The sequence below is a fragment of the Dromiciops gliroides genome, chromosome X (assembly GCF_019393635.1).
Source record: "Dromiciops gliroides isolate mDroGli1 chromosome X, mDroGli1.pri, whole genome shotgun sequence".
NCBI classification, from domain to species: Eukaryota; Metazoa; Chordata; class Mammalia; order Microbiotheria; family Microbiotheriidae; genus Dromiciops; species Dromiciops gliroides.
This window is the reverse complement of record NC_057867.1, coordinates 24,003,723-24,018,049: the sequence shown is the minus strand read 5'-3', so window position 1 is coordinate 24,018,049 and position 14,327 is coordinate 24,003,723. Positions and strand designations below refer to the sequence as shown.

The following is a 14,327-nucleotide window of genomic DNA, read 5'->3' as shown; positions in this document are numbered from 1 at the left end:
AGTTCTCAACCAACAAAAGTAATGAATTTTGCCATTTTTAAAATCTGAAAGTGCAACAGTTATTCATATGAAGACTGTGAATATCACATGTTATTTTTTCCAATTGTTAATTTATTTGTTTATTGAAATAATGAGCATTTTTATTTATAGTTTTGAGTTCCAAATTTTATCTCTCCTTCCTGCCCTCCCCTCCCTGAGGTGATAAGCAATCAGATGTGGGTTATACATGTGCAATTATGTAAAACATTACCATATTAGGCATTTTGTATAAGAAAACAAATAAAAAATAAATGAAAGAAAGTGAAAAATAGCATGCTTCTGTCTGCACGATTGATATCAGTTCTTTCTTTGGAGGTGGGCAGTATACTTCATCATTAGTCCTCTGGGATTGTCTTGGATCATTGCATTGCTGACAATAGTTAAGTCACTCACAGTTCTTCTTCCAACCATGTTGCTGTCACTGCACAACGTTCTCCTGGTTCTGCTCACTTCACTATACGTCAGTAAACTCTGTTCTGCAGGTTAATTGGAGGGGAAGATTTGTAAGCTTAGGAAAAGGAAATAGGTACTGGGGGGTGAGGGTGGGGGGAAGGAGGCGGGGGATAATAGGGTAAGAGACTACAGCAGCAGCAGTGATATGGAAGGTCCCTACACCCTGGCTGGGTTTTGTTTAACCTCACCTCCACTGTCAGTTCATATCCTCTCTTCTCCTTCTACGCAAGCTCTGCACTCATTGTTGATTGTTCCTTTTTGGTTTGGATTTAGGCCAGTGATTTCATGGGGTCATTAAGCTCTCAGCATAACAGCTCTTTCTCCAGTCTGGAACCCATTTGTATTATATCACCTAACTTCTGAGGCAGGTCCTTGAACCAGGGGCTTCCTGAGTCTGGCTATCTGCTCCCATCCTGTGGCCTCTCACCCCTTCCAGTAATTGGGCTTCTTCCCCTCATTTTTTTTTTTTTTGTGGGGCAATGGGGGTTAAGTGACTTGCCCAGGGTCACACAGTCAGTAAGTGTCAAGTGTCTGAGGCCGGATTTGAACTCAGGTCCTCCTGAATCCAGGGCCGGTGCTTTATCCACTGTGCCACCTAGCCACCCCCTTCCTCTCACTTTTTTCCTCTCGTTTCTTTTTTTTTTTTTTTGTGAGGCAATTGGGGTTAAGTGACTTGCTCATGGTCACACAGCTAGTAAGTGTCAAGTGTCTGAAGTCGGATTTGAACTCAGGTCCTCCCGAATCCAGGACCGGTGCTTTATCCACTGCGCCACCTAGTTGCCCCTTTTTCCTCTCATTTTAAATGGGTTTTTATTTCTATGATTTAAATTCTATATATTTATATTTAAAATAATTTATATATATAATTTAAATTTATACATACTTATATATTATATATAATTATATATAAATATTTAAATTTTAATTCCTATACTCTCCCTTTGATTGAGATTAGAGTAGCAATTTTATTTCAGCACAGGGAACTGGTGGCATTCATTCTGTGCTTACCTTTTTTTTTTTTAATTGATCATTTCAGGTGATGGCATTAAGATTGAGAATGAGGAGGAGCCTATTTCCAAGCCAGGAATGTCTGAAGAAGTTGCATCACAATGGACTTTGTTGGCAGGCTTCCCATGGGCCATTCCTCAGGGCTTTGACTTTGGAGATGTCTCTGCATGTGAAAACAGGTTAGAGAGGCAGCAAGGTGACCCAGGGAGCTGTCCCCTGTCCCAGGAGAGAGGTTTCAGCATTATGGGTTTAAACCCCAACCAAGTCTCTCTAGAGCAGAGAGGCCACGAATATAGTGATTATAGGAGAAACTGTGGTTTGGGCTTCCCTTTACACATGGGACTGACAGTGCAGGATTTCCCTGTGCCATATGAAGGAGCTCCCACTGGGGGTAGAGCTCAGAGACGTAATGAATATAACCACAACTTTAGCCTGAATCCAGAGACTGTAAGACAGAGAATCCATAGTAGGGTAAAGCGTTATGAATGTAATGAATGTGGGAATGCCTTTAGTAAGACCTCCTATCTTATTGTACATCAAAGATTTCATAGTGGAGAGAAACCCTATAAGTGTAATGAATGTGGGAAAGCCTTTAGTCAGACCTCAAACCTCATTGTCCACCAGAGGATTCATAGCGGAGAGAAACCTTACGAATGTAATGAATGTGGCAGAGCCTTCACAGCAAGGTCAGGCCTGAAGCAGCACCAGAGAATCCATAGCGGAGAGAAACCCTACAAATGTAATGAATGTGGGAAAGCCTTCAAAGAGACTGCACACCTCATTCAACACCAGAGAATCCATAGTGGAGAGAAACCCTATAAATGTAACGACTGTGGGAAAGCCTTCAGTCAGATCTCATCCCTCATTGGGCACCAGAGAATTCATACTGGAGAGAAACCTTATAAGTGCAATGAATGTGAAAAGAACTTTAGGTGTGCTTCACACCTCATTCGACATCAGAGAATCCATAGTGGAGAGGAACCTTATAAGTGTAGTGATTGTGGGAAAGCCTTCAATAAGATTTCAACCTTTATCCTTCACCAGAGAATTCATAGTGGAGAGAAACCCTATAAATGTAATGAGTGTGGAAAAATCTTCAAGGGTACTACCCAACTTATTCAACATCAGAGAATCCATAGTGGAGAGAAGCCCTATGAATGTAATGAATGTGGAAAAGCTTTTACTCAGATCTCAAATCTTATTATACATCAGGGAATTCACAGTGGAGAGAAACCATATAAATGTAATGAATGTGGCAAAGCGTTCCGATTGCGCTCACATTTTATTACCCACCAGAGAGTTCATACTGGAGAAAAACCCTATGAATGCAATGAATGTGGGAAAGCCTTCAGTCAGACCTCAAACCTAATTGTACATCAGAGGATTCATAGGGGAGAGAAACCCTGTAAATGTAATGAATGTGGAAAAGCCTTCAGATGGAGCTCAGAGCTCATTTTACATAAAAGAATTCATTTCGGGGAGAAACCTTATAAATATGATGAATGCGAGAAAGCCTTCAAACAGAGCTCAGAGCTTATTTCACATGAGAAAATTCACACTAAAGAGTAACACTCTGGGTCTAATAAATATTAGGAAAGCTTCAGTTATTCTTGCAGCTTTTCAAGCCCCAGAAAATTTATGCTATGGCTAGATTCCATGTAGTATTATAACAGTATTGAAGGTGAGCTTGTGTGTCTTATCTATGACTTGCTTTGTTTTACACCCAAACCAGTGTTACGTTGCTGATTGGCTTTCAATCATGTCAGTTCATTTTCATGCCTTGCTACTGCCACGCTGTAGTTGAGACCCTCAGAGGCCATCTGTCACAAGCCTGGATTTAATGCACTTGCCTATTAACTCCTCTTCCTGCCTCCAGGCTCCACTCTTTTTTTTTTTTTTTTTAAATCTCTCCTGCCTAAGACTTTTGGATTAACTTTGCTAAATCGTCACTTTGATCATGTCTTCTAGAACCCACATTGTCCCTGGATTGCCAAGGCCACCACCTAGCTGACCCTGCTCGCTGTACCCATCCAACCTTATTTCTGGTTATTTCCAAATACAAATGCTTCGTTCAGTTAGATCTGCTCAGCTGGTGATGCCCAGGGGTATTTTAGAGAGACAAAGAGTATTTTTAGAGATAGTCAAAATGTATTGAGAGAAGGTTAAGATCAAGGACTGGAGAAGAGGACATTGAATTCACTTTAATCTAAGGACAGGAAAAGCAATCGTTTGCTTTTTCCTTCTAGTAATAATAGCCACCAATGATATAATACTTTGAGCACTTTTACACATATTCTCTCTGAATTTCACAACAGTCCTGTGAAGTAGGTTCTAGAGGTGTTAACTCACTTACAAATGAAACAGACCCCAGAGCTTGGGACTTGTTCATGGTCACATAGCCAGTGTCAGGCAAGAGTCAAGCCTAAGTCCCTAAGTCTTAACTTGTGCTTTCTACCAGACTTTATTGTGGAGAGAAAAGAGGTCTTGACTTCAGCTCCCCTTTTGGGTTCTAGACTAGAGGGTAGACTGCCCAGGAGAACCAACAGGAGCCAAGACTTAGGGCAGGGGCATGCAGACTCGGCGGGGTGGGAGGGGGGATTTCCCTCTTTGGTGTCCCATCTAAGGACTTCCCCATATGCCATGGGAAGCTTGGCTGAATTTCAAGTCAAAGAGCAGGAGTTCTAATTCTGGTGACTGTGATCTTAAGCAAATCCCTTCAGCTCTGGGGCCTTATTTGGCCTAAATGGCTTCCAGGGCCTCTTCCACTTTTAAATTGAGGCAGCCTTTGATTCTAGAGCTTTGCACATTCTTTCCATTGAGTGCAAACCTGTCTGGTTCTCTAAGTAATTGGAGTTCTAAGAGTTACTGGCTCTATGTGGCTAACACTGTCAATGATACAATTTGTGGTCCTAATTTCCTCACTTACCCAATCCAATTTTGTGTCTTCATACTTACAAATCAGTGCGATGCTGTTGAGTTCCACACTGACCTTCCAATCCAAACATCATAGCCCATCATAAAATGCCTTCGATAATCTGGCCCCTGTCTACCTCTGAAACCTTTTCTTCTGCTACTGCACATAGGAGTATATCTGGAAGAGAGTGACTCAGATAACGAGAGGACTAGGGAGTGCGCTATCTTGACTGCAGGCATTTAGCCTGAAAGAGAAAAGAATTAGTGGGGACGGGATAGCAATTTTCCAAGTCTTTGAAGTATCTTGTGAAAGAGGGATTTCACTTGTTCTGCCTAGTCGTGAAGGACAGAACTCAAAGGAACCAGGTAGGTGTTGCTGAGGGAGATTTAGCCTTAACGTAAGGGAAAAGGTATCCACCAGTGGAAGGGCCTCATCTGTGGGTGATGGATTCCCTTCACTGGAGACTTTTGCAGAGGGGATTCTTGTTTATTTACATTTTGGACTGGTTTCTTTCGAGTTCCCTGTTTGGGATTCTCTTCCATGTGAACCCTCTAACCAAGCTGGCCTACACTTGAGTCCCTAAGCAGAACTTAACCATTCTTGCCGTTTGGTGTGGTGGAAAGTACACCGGCCTTGGAGGCAGAAGGCCTAGTTTGGAATCCCATCCACCTACTAACTTTGTAACAGATAATTCACTTCAGCTCTCAGCCTCAGTCTCCTCATCTCCAAAATAGGGATTAGCAGGGATTTTTTTGGAGCACGATACAAATGGAAGCTATTTGAATTCCCACCTCTGTGCCTTTACCCATACCGTTTCTCTTACCTGAAATGCCTTTTCCTTTTTATTCAACTTATTAGATACTACCCTTCAAGGGCTAGTGCATCCTCCTCCATTAACTCTTCCCCCACCACTCCCATGCTTGGCACCCTCCTGAACTCCTCTGGTACTTGCTGCCAGTGAGTGGTAAGTCACCTGTCCCTGAAGGTTTTCAGGAAGAGGCTACTCATCAGGGACAGTGTCGGGACAGTTCCTGTTTACATATGGCTTAGACGAGACGGCTCTTGCAGTTGTGAGAGTCTGTGTTTCTACTATTGTTTGTATTATTTATTTGGCACCTAACATACACTATCTTGGATTTTGGATTTTCTATTGTATGTGCCCTGGCCCTGCCACTTACTAGCCATGTAATCTTGGGTAAATATCCTCTGATCCTCAGTTTACTTGTCTGTAAAAATGGAGATAATGCTACCTGCCCTGCCTGTCACTGGGTTGTTGTGAGGATCTCTGTGAAAACATCTTGTGACCTGTGAAGTGCTACCCAAATGTAAGGTGGTATTTGTATTGTCTTTCCAACTTGACTTGTATGCCCCAAAAGGCAAAGTATCCGCTCTTGTCCCTCTCTATATCCCCAGGGTTTCGCACTGTGGCCTCCACACAGATGCACAATAAATGTTTAACGCCAACGCTGATGGCCAGTTTTGTCATTAGATCATCCCATCAAGGCGTCATCTTCCAAGGGGCTGATTGTGAGCCCTGCTTATTATCAAGGCTGAGACACACAAGCCACCATTGTCCAGGTGGCATTCATGCTGTACTTCTGTGTGGTATAGATTGTAAGTTGCTAATGAGTTTAGTGGGCAAGGGGAGAAGGAGCTTCAACCTGGAAGGCTACATCTAATTTGGCAAAGGCATTACAAGTCCGGGAAATGGCATGAATGCAGTGTGCAAAGGGGATTCCATTCTATTCTAGGTCTGGCTGGCACATTCCACCTCCTCCTTCAGACTTCCACTGAAGAAAGTCACCTTAAGTAACAGGCAAGTTAGGATTGAAGGGAACTTGGGTCAAGCATTTAAATGCCTATGATTGGCAAGACATGGGGGATACAAAAATGAAAGTCTCTGCTGGGGAATGTATGTGCATGTATACGTAAATGCAAAATATATGCAAGGTCAATGTGGGTGAAGGTGGGGAAAGCACTAAAAAGGGAGCAGAGCATCCGAGAAGCTAAGCAGCCTAAGAATCCATGTCATGACCATTAGCATGGGTGTCCCTCAAGGCTCTGTCCTGGGTCCTCTTCTCCCTCTACACTATTCAATTATCTCTATGCTGATTATTCTTAGACCTTGTTCAGCCCTAACCTCTCTGCTAACTTCCAGTTGCCTATTAGACATCTAGAAATAGATGTACAGTGGATGTCTTTTGGGGGGTAGGGGTGGCAGGGCAATGAGGGTTAAGTGACTTGCCCAGGGTCACACAGCTAGTAAGTGTCAAGTGTCTGAGGTCGGATATGAACTCAGGTCCTCCTGAATCCAGGGCTGGTGCTTTATCTCCCCCCCCCCTTTAAAAATTTTGGTTTTTATTTATTTTATTTGTGTGTGTGTGCGTGTGCGCGTGCACGCGTGTTTTCTTAGTAGATAACATTAGAATTTCAGATTAGGAGCAATGCTGAAGCACAGAGTCAGAATCACAATTGAGTGTCTTGACCCTACAGGATGCTGCCCCTCCCACCCCTGGGCCTAGCCCTGCAGCTCAGCACAGGCCAGAGGAGGAGCCCACTGCCCAGGGCAGATCTACCCTGCTCCTGCAGCCCCTGAGGGTCTTCTGCAGTACGTGTGTCACACCGACTTCCCTTTGGACTTGGCTCTTCTCACCTGTTGCCACATTCATCCTTTTTTCCCTCCCCAACTTGTCTCTAGTCCTTTGTGTATGTCCATGAAACCAAGAGTGGTGGGGCCAACTTGTATGGCTGTGTCAACTGGTGAACTTTTCTGCATTCTGAGTGTGTGTGCGTGTGTGCGCACGAATGTGTGTATGTGTGCATGTGTGGGTTATGACGGTATCAATTTTTCTATAACATTACTGAGGGTGGGTAGTGAAGGGGAAGCTCGGTAGCCAGGTAGTTGTCAAGGCCTGTTTCTACTTCATAACAGCTCTCCCATACTCTCTCCCACCCTCTCCTTCTCTGACACCCTGGTGCAGGTCCTTATCACCTACATCAGCTGGACTATTGAAATAGGTTGCTGGTTGGTCTCCTAGCCTTGTCTCTCTCCGTGACACCCCCACCGTACACACACACACACACACACACACACACACACACACACACACACACACACACTCTCAAACTCTAGTAGCTCCCTAGCACCTCTAGGATCAAATATAAACCCCTGATGTTCAAAACCCTTCGTATCCTGGCCCCCTACCTTTTTAGTCTTCTTGCACCTATTGCCTACCCCACACATTCTGCAATCCATTTGTATTTCCCTCTTTGCCATTCCTCAAATAGGACGCTGTCTCCTGACTGAGTGTTTTCATGGGATGTCTCCCTCATTTCTGTCTCCTGACTTCAAGTCTCAGCTGGAATCCCACCTACAAGAAGTATTTCCCAATCCCCTTTAATGCTAGTGCCTTCCTTCTGTCGATTGTTGCCAATATATTTTGTTTGTCCATAGTGATTTTCTTGCTGTCTCCCCATTAGACTTGGACCTCTGAGTGGAGACTAGTGTGGGGCTTTCAAAAAAAATTTTTTTTTTTTGCCTTTCTTTGTATCTCCAGCACTTGATATTCTCTTCTGAAATGCTTGTTGACTGACTTAAGTAGAGATGAAGGTGAGAATGCAAAGACACAAGAGGCAAGAGGTGGAACATCACATAGGGGACAGTTCATGAAGGGGACTCATGAAATTAGTCTGGAAAGATGGATTGTAACTAGATTATAAGGGATTTCCGTTCCAAGCAAAGAACTTGATCCTTTGCTCTAGGGACAGTAAAGAGCCAGTGAATTTTGAGCAGGGCAGTGACATGGTCTGGCCTGTGCTTTAGTTGTATCAATTTGGCAACCATGTGAAGGATGGAGTAGAGGGATAGATGAAAAGCCAGTTAAGGGTACTTCAAGGGTCTGGTAGAGAAGTGTAATAAAGACCTTAACTAGGGATAGAAGCTGTGTTAATTGAGAAAAGCAGTTGGATGAGAATTGTGGAGGTAGAATCGACAAGATTTGTTAACTGATTGGCTATTTGGGAGTGGAGGAATGAATAGTCAGGGATGACTCCAAAATTAGGAATCTCTGCAACTGGAAGGATAATGATACTCTTTTTTTTTTTTTTTTTTTTTTTTTGCAGGCAATGGAGGTTAAGTGACTTGCCCAGAGTCACACAGCTAGTAAGTGTTAAGTGTCTGAGGTCAGATCTGAACTCAGGTACTCCTGAATCCAGGGCCGGTGCTTTAACCACTGCGCCATCTAGCTGCCCCTAATGATACTCTTAATAGAAAGTAAGATCATAGACAGAAGGGGCCCAAGTCCAACCTTCCTCATTTTATAGGTGAGGAACCGAGGCTCAGAATTCTAGGTTAAGTGACTTGTCCAAGATCACATAGATAGTAAGAAACAAAGACGCATTGAAGCCAAGTCCTCAAGACACTAATTCCAGCTCTCCACTATTCCATGATGCTTCTCCAACTTAGGAATTTTTTTTTTTTTTTTTTTTTTTTAGGCAGTGGGGTTTAAGTGACTTGCCCAGGGTCACACAGCTAGTAAGTGTCAAGTGTCTGAGGCCAGATTTGAACTCAGGTACTCCTGAATCCAGGGCCGGTGCTTTAACCACTGCGCCATCTAGCTGTCCCCAACTTAGGAATTTTTAAGGGGATGGGAGGAGGTAGGGAGGCAGTATAGTTAATGAATTCCACTTTGCAGAGGTTCAGTTTGAGTTTTCAATGAGCATTTGTTGTGGCTATGAGTATTTAAGTGAAAATGTCCAGTCAGCATTTGGTGATGAGGCTGTGCTAATTTCTATTTGGGAGTCATCTGCAGCATTGTATAAGGGGAAGTATATTGACCAGAGATTCCAAAAACCTAAGTTTGAATCCTGCCTTTGATATTTACTATTTGAATGCCTTTGGCCAAGTCAGTTCACTTCCCTAGGCCTGTTTTCTCACCTCTAAAATGAAGACTGAGGGGCAGCTAGGTGGCACAGTGGATAGAGCACCGGCCCTGGAGTCAGGAGGACCTGAGTTCAAATCCGGCCTCAGACACTTAACACTTACTAGCTGTGTGACCCTGGGCAAGTCACTTAACCCCAATTGCCTCACCAAAAAAAAAAAAAAAGATTTAAAATGAAGACTGGGGATTGGATTAGAGCAGGGCTTCTAAACCTTTTCTAAATGTCCTGGATTCCTTTGGATAGTCTGGGGAAGCCACTGGACCTCTTCACAGAATCATGTTTTTAAATGCATAAAATAAAATATAGTAGATTACAAAGGAAACAAATTGTCTTGAAATAGAGTTATCCAAAAAAAATTTTTTTAAAACCACAGTATCATGGACCCTAGACTAGGTGGGCTCTGAGGTCTCTTCCAATTCAAGATCTATGATCAAATGAGGTCACCAAGAAAGTATAGAGAGAGTGGGGTAGCTAGGTGGTGCAGTGGATAGAGCACCAGCCCTGGAGTCAGGAGGACCTGAGTTCAAGTCTAGTCTCAGCCACTTGACACTAGCTGTGTGACCATGGACAAGTCACTTAACCCCAATTGCCTCACCAAAAAAAAAAAAGTATATAGAGAGTAGTAGATGAAAGCTCAGGACAGAGCTCTGGGAGACACCATCACATAGGGAGCTGGACATAAATGATCACCCATCCAAGGAAAGTGAGAAGGAACAGTCAGAGAGGAAGAGGATCAGGAAGGGAGGGAGCTTGTTATGGAAACCCACGGAGAAGAGGATCCAGGAAGAAGGAAAGGGCAACAGTGTCAAAAGCTGCAGAGTTCAAGAAGGCCAAAGATTGAGAAAAAACCATTGGATTTAGTAATCGAGAGCACTGACAGATTCAGTTAAGTGGTGACATAAGAAGCCAGATTGCAAGGAGTTGAGAAACAGGAGGCATGAGAAAGTGGAAGACGTGTACTGTGGTTAGGGTGACAAAGTTTTTCCTTTTCCTCAGACCTCGAGGGGCATGTGTAAGAAAGCAAAAGGAAAATGAATGGTTTCTCTTTGATTACCCAAAGATATTAAGGATCATGAAAAAAGACATAGCTGCCAATGGCTGAAGAGGGGCCTTGACACAAAACGTAATACAGAACACAGTGGGCACTGTTCTTTTTTTTCCAATCTTTTTTTTTTTTTTTTGAGGCAATGGGGGTTAAGTGACTTGCCCAGGGTCACACAGCTAGTAAGTGACAGTGTTCTGAGGCTGGATTTGAACTCAGGCCCTCCTGAATCCAGGGCTGGTGCTCTATCTACTGCACCACCTAGCTGACCCCTCCCAATCTTAATAGTTTTTTTTCAGTTACACGTAAAGATAGTTTTCAACATTTGTTTTAATAAAATTTCTAGTCCCAAATTTTTCTCCCCCCTTCTTAAGACAGAAAGCAATCCGATATAGGTTATATATATATATGTATATATATATATATATATATATATACACACAATCACATTAAACATATTTCTGTATTACGTTGTAAAAGAAGAATCAGAAGAAAAGAGAGAAACCTCCCAAAAAGTAGAAATCATATGATTCAATCTGCATCCAGATTCCACACTTCTTTTTTTCTGGATGTGGAAAGCATTTTTCATCAGGAGTCCTTTGGAATTGTCTTGGATCATTGTGTTGCTGAGAAGAGCTAATTTATCACAGTTGATCATCACACAATGTTCTCCTGATTCTGCTCATTTCACTCAGCATCAGTCCACTTGAGTCCTGGGTTTTTCTGAAAGCTGCCTCCTCATCATTTCTTTCTTTTTTCTTTTTTTGGTAGGGCAACGGGGGTTAAGTGACTTGCCCAGGGTCACACAGCTAGTAAGTGTCAAGTGTCTGAGGTCAGATTTGAACTCGGGTCCTCCTGAATACAAGGCCAGTGCTTTATCCACTACGCCACCTAGCTGCCCCTCTGCTCATTATTTCTTACAGCACAATAGTATTCCATTCCATTCATATACCATGCCTTATTCAGCCATTCCCCAATTGATGGGCATTCCCTCAATTTCCAATTCTTTACCACCACAAAGAGAGCTGATATAAATATTTTTGTACCTGTGGGTCCTTTTTCCTTTTTTATGATCTCTTTGGGATACAGACCTAGTAGCGGTATTACTGGGTCAAAGGGTATGCACAGTTTCATAGCCCTTTGGACATAATTCCAAATTGCTCTCCAGAATGGTTGGATCAGTTCACAACTCCACCAACAATACATTAGTGTTCCAATTTTTCCACAGCTCCAACATTTATTATTTCCCTTTTTTGTCATATTAGCTAATGTGATAGGTGTCAGGTGGTACCTCAGAGTTGTTTTAATCTGCATTTCTCTAGTCAATAGTGATTTAGAGCATTTTTTCACATGGCAATAGATAGCTTTGATTTCTTCATCTAAAAACTGCCTGTTCATATTCTTTTTTTTTCTTTTTTCTTTTTTTTCCGTGGGGCAATGAGGGTTAAGTGACTTGCCCAGGGTCACACAGCTAGTAAGTGTCAAGTGTCTGAAGCCGGATTTGAACTCAGGTCCTCCTGAATCCAGGGCCGGTGCTTTATCCACTGTGCCATCTAGCTGCCCCCTTGACCCCCTGACCATTTCTTAATTGGGGAATGACTTGCATTCTTATAAATTTGATTTAGTTCCTCATATATTTTAGAAATGAGGCCTTTAAGGGGATAGCTAGGTGGCGCAGTGGATAAAGCACTGGCCTTGGATTCAGGAGGACCTGAGTTCAAATCCAGCCTCAGACACTTGACACTTACTAGCTGTGTGACCCTGGGCAAGTCACTTAACCCCCATTGCCCTGAAAAAAAAAAAAGAAAAGAAAAGAAATGAGGCCTTTGTCAGAAACACTGACTGTAAAAATTGTTTCCCAGCTTTCTGTTTTCCTTCTAATCTTGGCTGCATTGCTTCTGTTTGTACAAAAACTTTTTAATTTAATCAAAATGATCCATTTTGCATTTCATGATATTCTCTATCTCTTTTTGGTCATAAATTGTTCTCTCCGTAGATCTGAGAGATAAACTATTCCTTCTCCTAATTTGCCTATAGTATCACCCTTTATGTCTAAATCATGTACCCATTTTAACCTTATTTTAGTATAAGGTTTAAGATGTTGGTCTATGCCTAGTTTCTGCCATACTGTCTCCCTGTTTTCCCAGCAGTTTTTGTCAAATAGTGAGTTCTCATCAGTGGACAGTGTTCTTGAAAGATACTGTATGTCTTGAATGAGAGTTGAATGCTGGTTCCAGGGTCTTTGGTGAGGACTGGCTATTGAAGTAATGACATACTCCCTGGCGGTCAAAAGATAGCTTGGCATTAGAGGTATTTCATGTTAGTTATGGTCAGCAGTCAGATGTTGCCTGCCTGTTCTGGTTTCATGATGGCCTGTCAGTTCTGACCCCTTGGTAGCTGAACTGGGATGACAACTACTGTTGCCACCATATTGGTGTTTCCCATGTGAGAAACTGGTGGTAACTAGTTTCACACAGCTGAAGGTTTTTCAAAGCAACAGAGAGTACCTTTAGTCTTTCATGCCAGGCCCCAAAAAGACACACTCCACATTGAGACAAATAACATACAGACTTTTTGGATCTCAAACCTATTTGGGTACCCACTTTCTTGATCTTGCTTGATGTACTGCCCTTGTACTACATCATCTTTTTGCCCCCTTGGATCCCACTATAATGCAGGGCCCCCAGATCCACAGTGAGCCACCTGTCTCCGGTCTTTTATCTTGGTATCTTTTCAGATGGTATTTGTTTAATGATTACAATTAGCTATCTTTTTTGTGTGTGTTTTGTTTTTGTGAGACAATTGGGGTTAAGTGACCTGCCCAGGGTCACGCAGCTAGTTAGTGTCAAGTGTCTGAGGCCAGATTTGAACTCAGGTCCTCCTGCATCCAGGACCGGTGCTCTATCCACTGCGCCACCTAGCTGCCCCAACCTATTTACTCTTTTTTTTTTTTTTTTTAGTGAGGCAATTGGGGTTAAGTGACTTGCCCAGGGTCACACAGCTAGTAAGTGTTAAGTGTCTGAGGTCGCATTTGAACTCAGGTCCTCCTGAATCCAGGGTCAGTGCTCTATTCACTGCACCACCTAGCTGCCCCCCTACGATTAGCTATCTTAATGTTATACTGTAATGGGGGCTCTGGTGACAGCCAGGGTGGGATTTGAAATCTTTAGTGGGCTCACAGGGTTGGGAACTAGTTATTCTAGAAAGGAGCACATAGAGATATACTCCTAGGATATGTAAAAGACTGGGTTATTGCTCTACAAGGCAGAGGGAAAGGAAGTGAATGGCACAAAAAGTTCAAAATCCAGTGTGTATCCAAGCAAGGATATCAGCAGAAATTCAGGGAATAAGATGGCCGGTACTGAAGAGGCTAGCCACAAATACTAGGTAATTAGTCTTAAAGACACAGGTTTAAGGACAATAAATCCAAAGGGCCTGAAGGGATAGACATAGAGAAGGATCTGAAGAAATGGATTACAAGGAGTAGACTTAAGCACAAGGCAGCAAAATCAGAACCATCAGAGAAACTCAGGAACCCTGTGCATTGGGACCAGCAAAGCTGAGTGGGGTCTGACCAGTGAATGAGTGACCCAGGGTTCACTCAATTGCCCCTGCCTAGAAACAGAAGTGACTGGTTGTCTGAGATGGGACCTCCCTATGGCCTCACTTTCAAAGGACAGAAGAAGTAGTCAGTGAACCAGGCACACTATATTCTCAAGTACTCAAAATTAAATATGATCAGCATTTCTTGTGGTTGTCACCATTGAGTTATACAAGTTTGCAGCTGTTAAGGGCTAAAATTCTAGCTAGTCTGTCTAAAATATTTAATGAGTGGTCACCAATAAATTATAAGCTTTAGCAAGAGTTAGACTTTTAAGCATTTATTAAGGAGAATAAGAATTTGGTAAAGAGAGAGAAAGGCCTAGATTC

The 14,327-nt window shown here is 42.7% G+C and overlaps 1 pseudogene; it reads left to right on the top strand.

The window, feature by feature from the left end:
• LOC122733483 overlaps positions 1-5,878 on the top strand; it is a 71,767-nt pseudogene extending 65,889 nt beyond the window's left edge.
• The last annotated feature ends 8,449 nt before the right edge of the window (positions 5,879-14,327 follow it).